Below are 7,732 nucleotides of genomic sequence, written 5' to 3' on the forward strand. Positions count from 1 at the left end.
AATATACATATAATAGATGATCGCAGCAATAGAATATCTATACGAACTGGATAATTCGTTTGTACATAGTATATAAATATATTACATGCAGATTGTTTTTCGTAAGTTGTCAAAATAGCTAATGGAAAATTTTAAGAAATTTTTATTAAAATATGCATTATGTTTGAAAATGATTTTATTGGTATTCAAAAAAAAGGTAAATTGCATAAAATTTTGTTTTTTTAAAGAGCACAAATTTGAAAGTGCCGAATCTTCTCTTAGTAATTGTAAAACTTACGGAATACGGTATACAGGGTATTTCATACGGTATATTACATTCGGATAAATATAATTTGAATTAATAATTAGCTAAAAATTTATCATGTTTTCATACATTATTGATTATTAATTATTTTCTAATAATTAGCAAATAAATATATATTTATATAGTAAATTAATTAATATTTTCATAAATTATATAATTATAATATTGTCATTCTTTTCCATATTATTTGTTAGATAAAAGTATTTCTAATTCATTATAAATTTGACTTAAATATAATCAAGATATTTTTTGTTAATTTGCTTTAATCATCTATTTTTATCTATCTTAGAAAGTATATATTTTCAGAAATTGATATTAATATTTAATAATCTTTCTTGTGATTTTATACCAAAGATATATAATGTCATTTTAAATCAAAGCGCAATTGATTTTTATATTGTGATGGTATTAAACATAAACATGTAAGATGAAACATTAACACTAAGAAAGCTTAATATTACAGTAGTTATATATTTCTTAAGCTTTTAATTAAAAGTTGAAGTTCAATAGTCTACTGAAAACATATTAATGATTGATTTGTTTATTAAAAGTAAAAATCACATATTGTCTAAATATATCATATCTTATGAAATACTCTGTGCAAATATATAAATACACTATATAAATATTTGTATAGCACATGCACATTTTGGAAATTTATAATTTTATGAAAATGAAATTGTTTCAAAATTATATCGAATAAGAAAATATATGTTATTATTAGGAAAGATGTTCTATAGATTCGTATATCTACGTCGAATGTTAATTTGAAATGTACAATCTTCTAAATGCTTGTACTTAGATATTTTAAGCGCGTCTCGAATTGAATTGCGCTATGAATAAAGCGTTGTTAATCTAGTTAAATGTTTAAGTGTTATATCTTCGTACAGTAATCGTAAATATAAAATGAAAGATTCCTTAAACACAAGTAAAATAATTTTTAACGGTTTCGCATTACCAAGATTGGAATAATCGAATTCCTTTCAAGTTGAGCAAATAACAAATTAAGCGATGTTACAAAAATATAATTTACAACAGATTATAGACAAATATACTATCTTAATGTTTTCGAATGATTTCTTTTTCCTTCAATTTTACTTTACTCTCCTTTATTTGAATAAAATAAAATTTTTATGTTGCATAAATTTATAAATATAATATATTATATTTGATTTAATGTAATTTTTTTTTTTAATATATTCACTAAATTTCAATACTTTTAAAATATATGTTTTTTAAATTATAATATACATTTTTGAATGTAATAATTAATATATTCATTATAATACATTGAATCAATGAAAATATATTAAAAATTTTTTAAATATGTAATATACATATGCACTTTATATTTTCATTAATTTAGAATTTACATTAATAAAGAAAACTATTTTTTTACACTTTTTGTTATATATTCTATTTTAAAAAAAAATATGAATTTTTATTTGATACAAAAAGCGATCAACTTCGAATAATAATTTCAATTAATATAATAAACATCTAATTTTACATATACTAGGAATAAAAATATTATAAATATCAAAAAAAAAAATATTAATTATGATATATATGATCTTCAATCAGTTTATAAGAATTAATATAATTAAAAATTGCAAAATTTTTTGCAAAAGATATATTAAAATTTACAAAAAAGATATAATTTTATATTAGAATAATTAATAATTTGACAATTAAATTAGATAATTTGATATCAATTATGTTATAGAAAATGAATATAAAAATGATTTCAATCTATGATGTTATATTTTATTATATAATTAAAATATTATTATTTCTAAATATATTATATTATATTCATTATTTTTATATATATTTTTATATATCATAGTAATCATAGTAATTACAATATACATTATAGTAATTATAATATTATTTATTTTATTATTGCTAATTTTTTTCTACTATTTAATAAAAAAAGGTAGTTCTAATATTTAAATTATATTTTTAAAAGAAAACTAAAAAAAAATATTTTATATTTTAAAATATAAAGTTTTTATTACAAATATTACTACTATAATTAAATATGAATTTTTAGTATCTCTACATTTGAAATTATTTTGATTATTCTGATTATTCTAATTAATTCTTAATTAGTTTTTATTCTTTTTTTTTCAACTAAGAAAATAAAGCTACCTTTTTATTACCATAACTTTGTCAATTTTTTTCTCGAAATATATATATATATATATTTTAATTATAATATCAATATCAATTTTATTTCAATAAGTAAAAATACATATTTAATTTGAGTTACGATTATTATATTTATAAAATTTAATTTAATTCAGTTTCAATTTTTAAAAAGACAAATTATATATTATATATATTTCAATATTATATTTACTAAGAAATATTATAATTATTAAGAAATCGTAATCGTAATCACTCATTGCATTTTAGATAAATAATTAAGAAAGTTTTTTTTTATTGTTATTATTAATTGTTTAACTTTTAATTTAAGATATTCCTAAATGTAAACATTACTATTTCTGTAATTATTATATAATAATATAATAATAGAAATTACATAAATAAAAAAAACAACGATTAAGTAAAAAATGAATTAAAACTTATTAATGTTGAAATTGTGAGACAAAATAAATTATTAAAATATTTTTAATCTTAAAAATAAATCTTGTATTATTTATATTGTACATAAAATTAAGAATAAATAAAATCGTTTTATGCATGCATTAGCATAATTGATCAAAAGTGAAAATGTCTTATATATTAATATACAATAAATTATTGTTAACTAATACGAATATTTTTATTTCTTCTTAATTAATAATTAAGAAGGCTAAATATCTATTTAAAAACAAAAATTTCTGATCTTCAATTTTCAGATAGATGTAATATAAATGGAAAATCTGTTTATTCGTAAGAATTAATGAGACAATGTATTAATATTATATATCTATATATAATATATATAATATCTATTAATATATTAATAGATTAATAGAATAGATATTTATGTATTTTATTTATATTATTTTATTCTTTAATTTTTTTCATTTCTTTTATAATTTTTAATATTTGATTTCTTATGCGTATATATTTTTTTTAATTCTATTTATATTATATTCCTGTTATAAATCCTTTCATTGATACATCACAAATAATCATATAATTTAATATTAATAACATTGATTTAAATTCTAATTTATCTCAAATTGTTTTAAAATAATTAATACATTTTATTTTACATTAAATATATTTGTTTGTATATTACATAAAAATGTTTATTAATAATAAATATATAAATCCTTCCTAAAATTAATAATTATTTTACAATTTGTCAATGTACAATTCATATTAAATTAATTCTTTTAAATTGAATCAATCTCTTTTATGTAATTATTTAGATTTTCAATATATTAAAATATACTCTTTTAAAAATTATTATATATAAATATTTTTAATTTTTTTTTATATAGGCTCGAATAGATTATATAATTTTACATAATGTATTTTTATTATTATTAATTATAATTATGATATGATAATTATTATGTGATTAATATTGATTGAATAAAACAAAACTATATAATTATATTGTTATGAATATTGACAGTTATAGTGTAGAGCATCATGACCAACATGAATCGCGGTAGTAAATATCCGTTGCCATTGATATCGAAGATATTGATGAAACAGAGTCGATTTTCAGACATGAAGTAGAACGGATATTCTCCCTTTGTTCTCTGTGTAAAAATTGAATTGCTATATAAAATATAAATATTTGTAAATAAATAAATAAAATGAAGGACCGAACACAATATTGATATCAAAAGTGAAATTCCGAAGAACTTTTTTTTTAAAGAAAAAAAAGACACAAACTTCCTTTCTTTGAAATTAGTTGAATTTTCAAAACTCCTTTGATAGGTCTATCGTCCATTATTAAATAAATTATATCTCTTATATCTAGAAGATCTTCAGAAATTTAGCAGATCACTATCTTCAATAAATAATAATAGAACAGCGAGAACGGACAAAATAAGTGGCCATTCTGTAAATACTCTAAATATTCATTCAAATATTAATGTAAATAATGAAATTTTTGTGGCTAAATTTAAATGAATAATAACTAACTCCATTTCTAAATTTTTCTTTATCTGCATATCATTTGAATATATTTCACATTTTGACTTCTGAAAAAGAGAAATTTTGTTTTATAATTTTATAATTTTATAATTTTATAATTTAATAATTACGCGAACAAATGCTTAAAATAAGGCAATCAAAATTTTGATTACCCGATTAAAAGAATCGACACTGAGTGTGTTGATTTCTTTGATTATTTTTCAGATTATTCAAAATTGAATTCAACTATATAGTTTCATTTCGATCTTTTAAATTTAAATTATTTTTTGTTTCAAAATTAATAGCAGAAAAAGATACGTCCGTTCTGTTATTTAGAAAACGACTTCATTTAATCGATATCTTCGATATTAATGACAATCGATATTATTATTTTCTGTTGCGATTAACGTTAGTCGTAATGTTTTTAATTATGACATTTATTGTAAATTTTATGTAACTTTAGTTTTTGACTAATTTTTATCTATTATATTAATAATAAGATATCGAATAAGGCATTTAAAAAATTAGAAAATTGATTTTATTGTTTTATTATATCCATTATAAATTAAAATGTAATATATTTTAAATATATAAATCAATCAATATCAATATCTAGTTAAGTTTTTCATTTTTTCAAGATATTATTAGTAATATACATATTTATATATAATTAAATCACTGATAATTAAATTTTTAATTTTCATAAATCTTAATTTATTATATATAATTTTATTTCATTTATTTAATTAAAACGCTTTTAAATAATATAATTGTATATAAATTGTATATACATATAATTGTATATAAATATATACATATATAAAATAATTATATAATTATCTTTTTAAATAATCACAATAACATTCTATATTGAATATTATCTATACAATAATAAAATAAAATAATAAGAATTAATTCATATATCATCTTTATGATGCATATATATTATCCATATATAATATTTTCAGAATTATTATATCATTTTATAATTATTGATTTTGTAAAGTAATGAATCCTATTAAAAATTGAAAATTATTGCATTATTTTGAGTTAAAAAATATTAAAAAATACATTCAAAAAATGAAATGTTTATTTTATATCTTCTAAATGAAATTAAAATAATATTAATATTTCATAATTTTAATTATAATTATAATTATATTATTATTCACTATTCAATAATATTTAATTTATATTAACATTCAAATATTTCATATATAACGTATTTACTGAAAAGTGATTTTATGAATTTTTATATTTTATAATAAAAATTTAAATTTTAAAATAAGATTTAAGAAACATTATCTTAATGCTATATTCTTCTAAATTTTTTAGAAGTTTTAATCTATTTAAAATGTATATATATATATATATATAAAGAGATACTTCAAAAACTTTATCTCTATAAGTTTGTAATTTGAATTTGCGATAAAATGTCAAAACAAATCTAAATTTTGTTTCTCGAAACTAATAGCATATACAAATTTTATATATTAATATATAAAAAATATTCTTCTTTTATATAATCATCAATAACTCCATTATTTTATCAATTAAATTATTTTTTAGCAATTATCTTTATTAATAAATAGAATGAAAAAATAAATGCAACAAGATAAGAAATATATAGATAATATTTATTTCATTGACAAAATTGATTATTTACAAAATATAATTAATTAATAAAAATATAACATTTAACATTTTATTTTAATATTATTTCTATTATATTTTATAATTTTTTTATTACAATAATAAGAATCAAAAAATAGGTTAGAAATTAATACTAGACTAGTAATTTTGGATTAATTTTGAATAGTATGTACATTTCCTAGGTATACATATTAGATGAAAAAATTCTAAAAAAAATATAAACGAGCATTTTAAAATGAAATCATACAAAAATAGATAAAAATAAAATAAAAATAATTTTTAATTTATATATTACTTTAATTTAAAATAAAATTAAAATTAAAATAGAAAAATATAAATATATTTAAAATATAAGATATAAAAACTCTTGAATTTTAGAGGTTAGAAAGAATAATATTAATTTGTATAAAAAATTTTGTTCAAAATGTGAGTACATTGAAATATTAGATTTTACTTAGTTTTAAAAAATTTATATCATATAATTATAAATAGTAGTTCACATTCGGAGATTTTGAGAGAATTATTTCCAAACTACTTATAATTAGTTTTTTATGGTAGCATTCTTTAATTTGTGTATTCATTTAGTGTACATCTTAATTGTGTATATTCACTTAATTTTCTTTTTATGATTTTTTTTTTTTTTTGAATTACATTATTTTATTTTAATATTATACAATATATTATATATTATATTATTTTATAGTATATAATATAATATATAACAAACAAAAGTTGTCAATCAAAATTTATCTTTATTGAAAAATGCAATAATAATAAACATTTAACAAATTTTTTTCTTTTTTTGAAATTTAGATTTTTATAAAAGCATATATTTTTTTCAATAAACATACTATTAAAATATTATGTTTTGTACTTAATTTTATTATATTATACTAAAGATAATATATAAAATAAAATAAAAAAATATTCATTTTAAATTTATGGTAAAATTTGAATATATAAAATTATTAAATAATGTTATAATAATGAATATTTTATAGAGATATAGTCATTTTTAAAATGAATAGAATTGAGAATTAGAAAATACAATAAATAAGAAAATGTTAAATTCATATGAGAATTCATATGAGAATATAACGTCGTTTATTAAAATAGATATTTAAAAAAATAATTTTTAATATGTTAAATCGGTTAAAACATTATTAAACAAAAAATTAACATTTTAGAAATTATTAAATGAAATTAGCAAAAATTCGAAATGTTTGATTTTTTAAAAATTGTTCATTGATACTTCAATATTTGTAAGATTTTATTTAAATAAAACAAAATATTATTAAACAAAATAAAAAATATTTTATATAAAATTTTAATCTAACTTAATCTATATATGTATATATCATTTCATATAATGTAAATCTATATATGTAATGTAATTTTGTTTTTAGTTTTGTTAAGAATGGACTAGATAAAATTTTTGTTAAGATTAAATAAAGAAGCAATCATTTTAACTTATTAAAATTTAATAAATATTAAGTAAATTTTGTAAAATCTTTCAATAAGAATGATTTTTCATAGTTTTATGTTTTCATTATTAGATAATCTAGTTTTCATTAATTTTATTATATTAGATATGAAATTAATTAAAACAAATTTCTTGAATTTATATATATATATTTTCATTTTTATTCATAAAAGAATTAAGTTCAA

Source organism: Apis mellifera, linkage group LG2 (assembly GCF_003254395.2).
Source record: "Apis mellifera strain DH4 linkage group LG2, Amel_HAv3.1, whole genome shotgun sequence".
Lineage (NCBI taxonomy): Eukaryota > Metazoa > Arthropoda > Insecta > Hymenoptera > Apidae > Apis > Apis mellifera.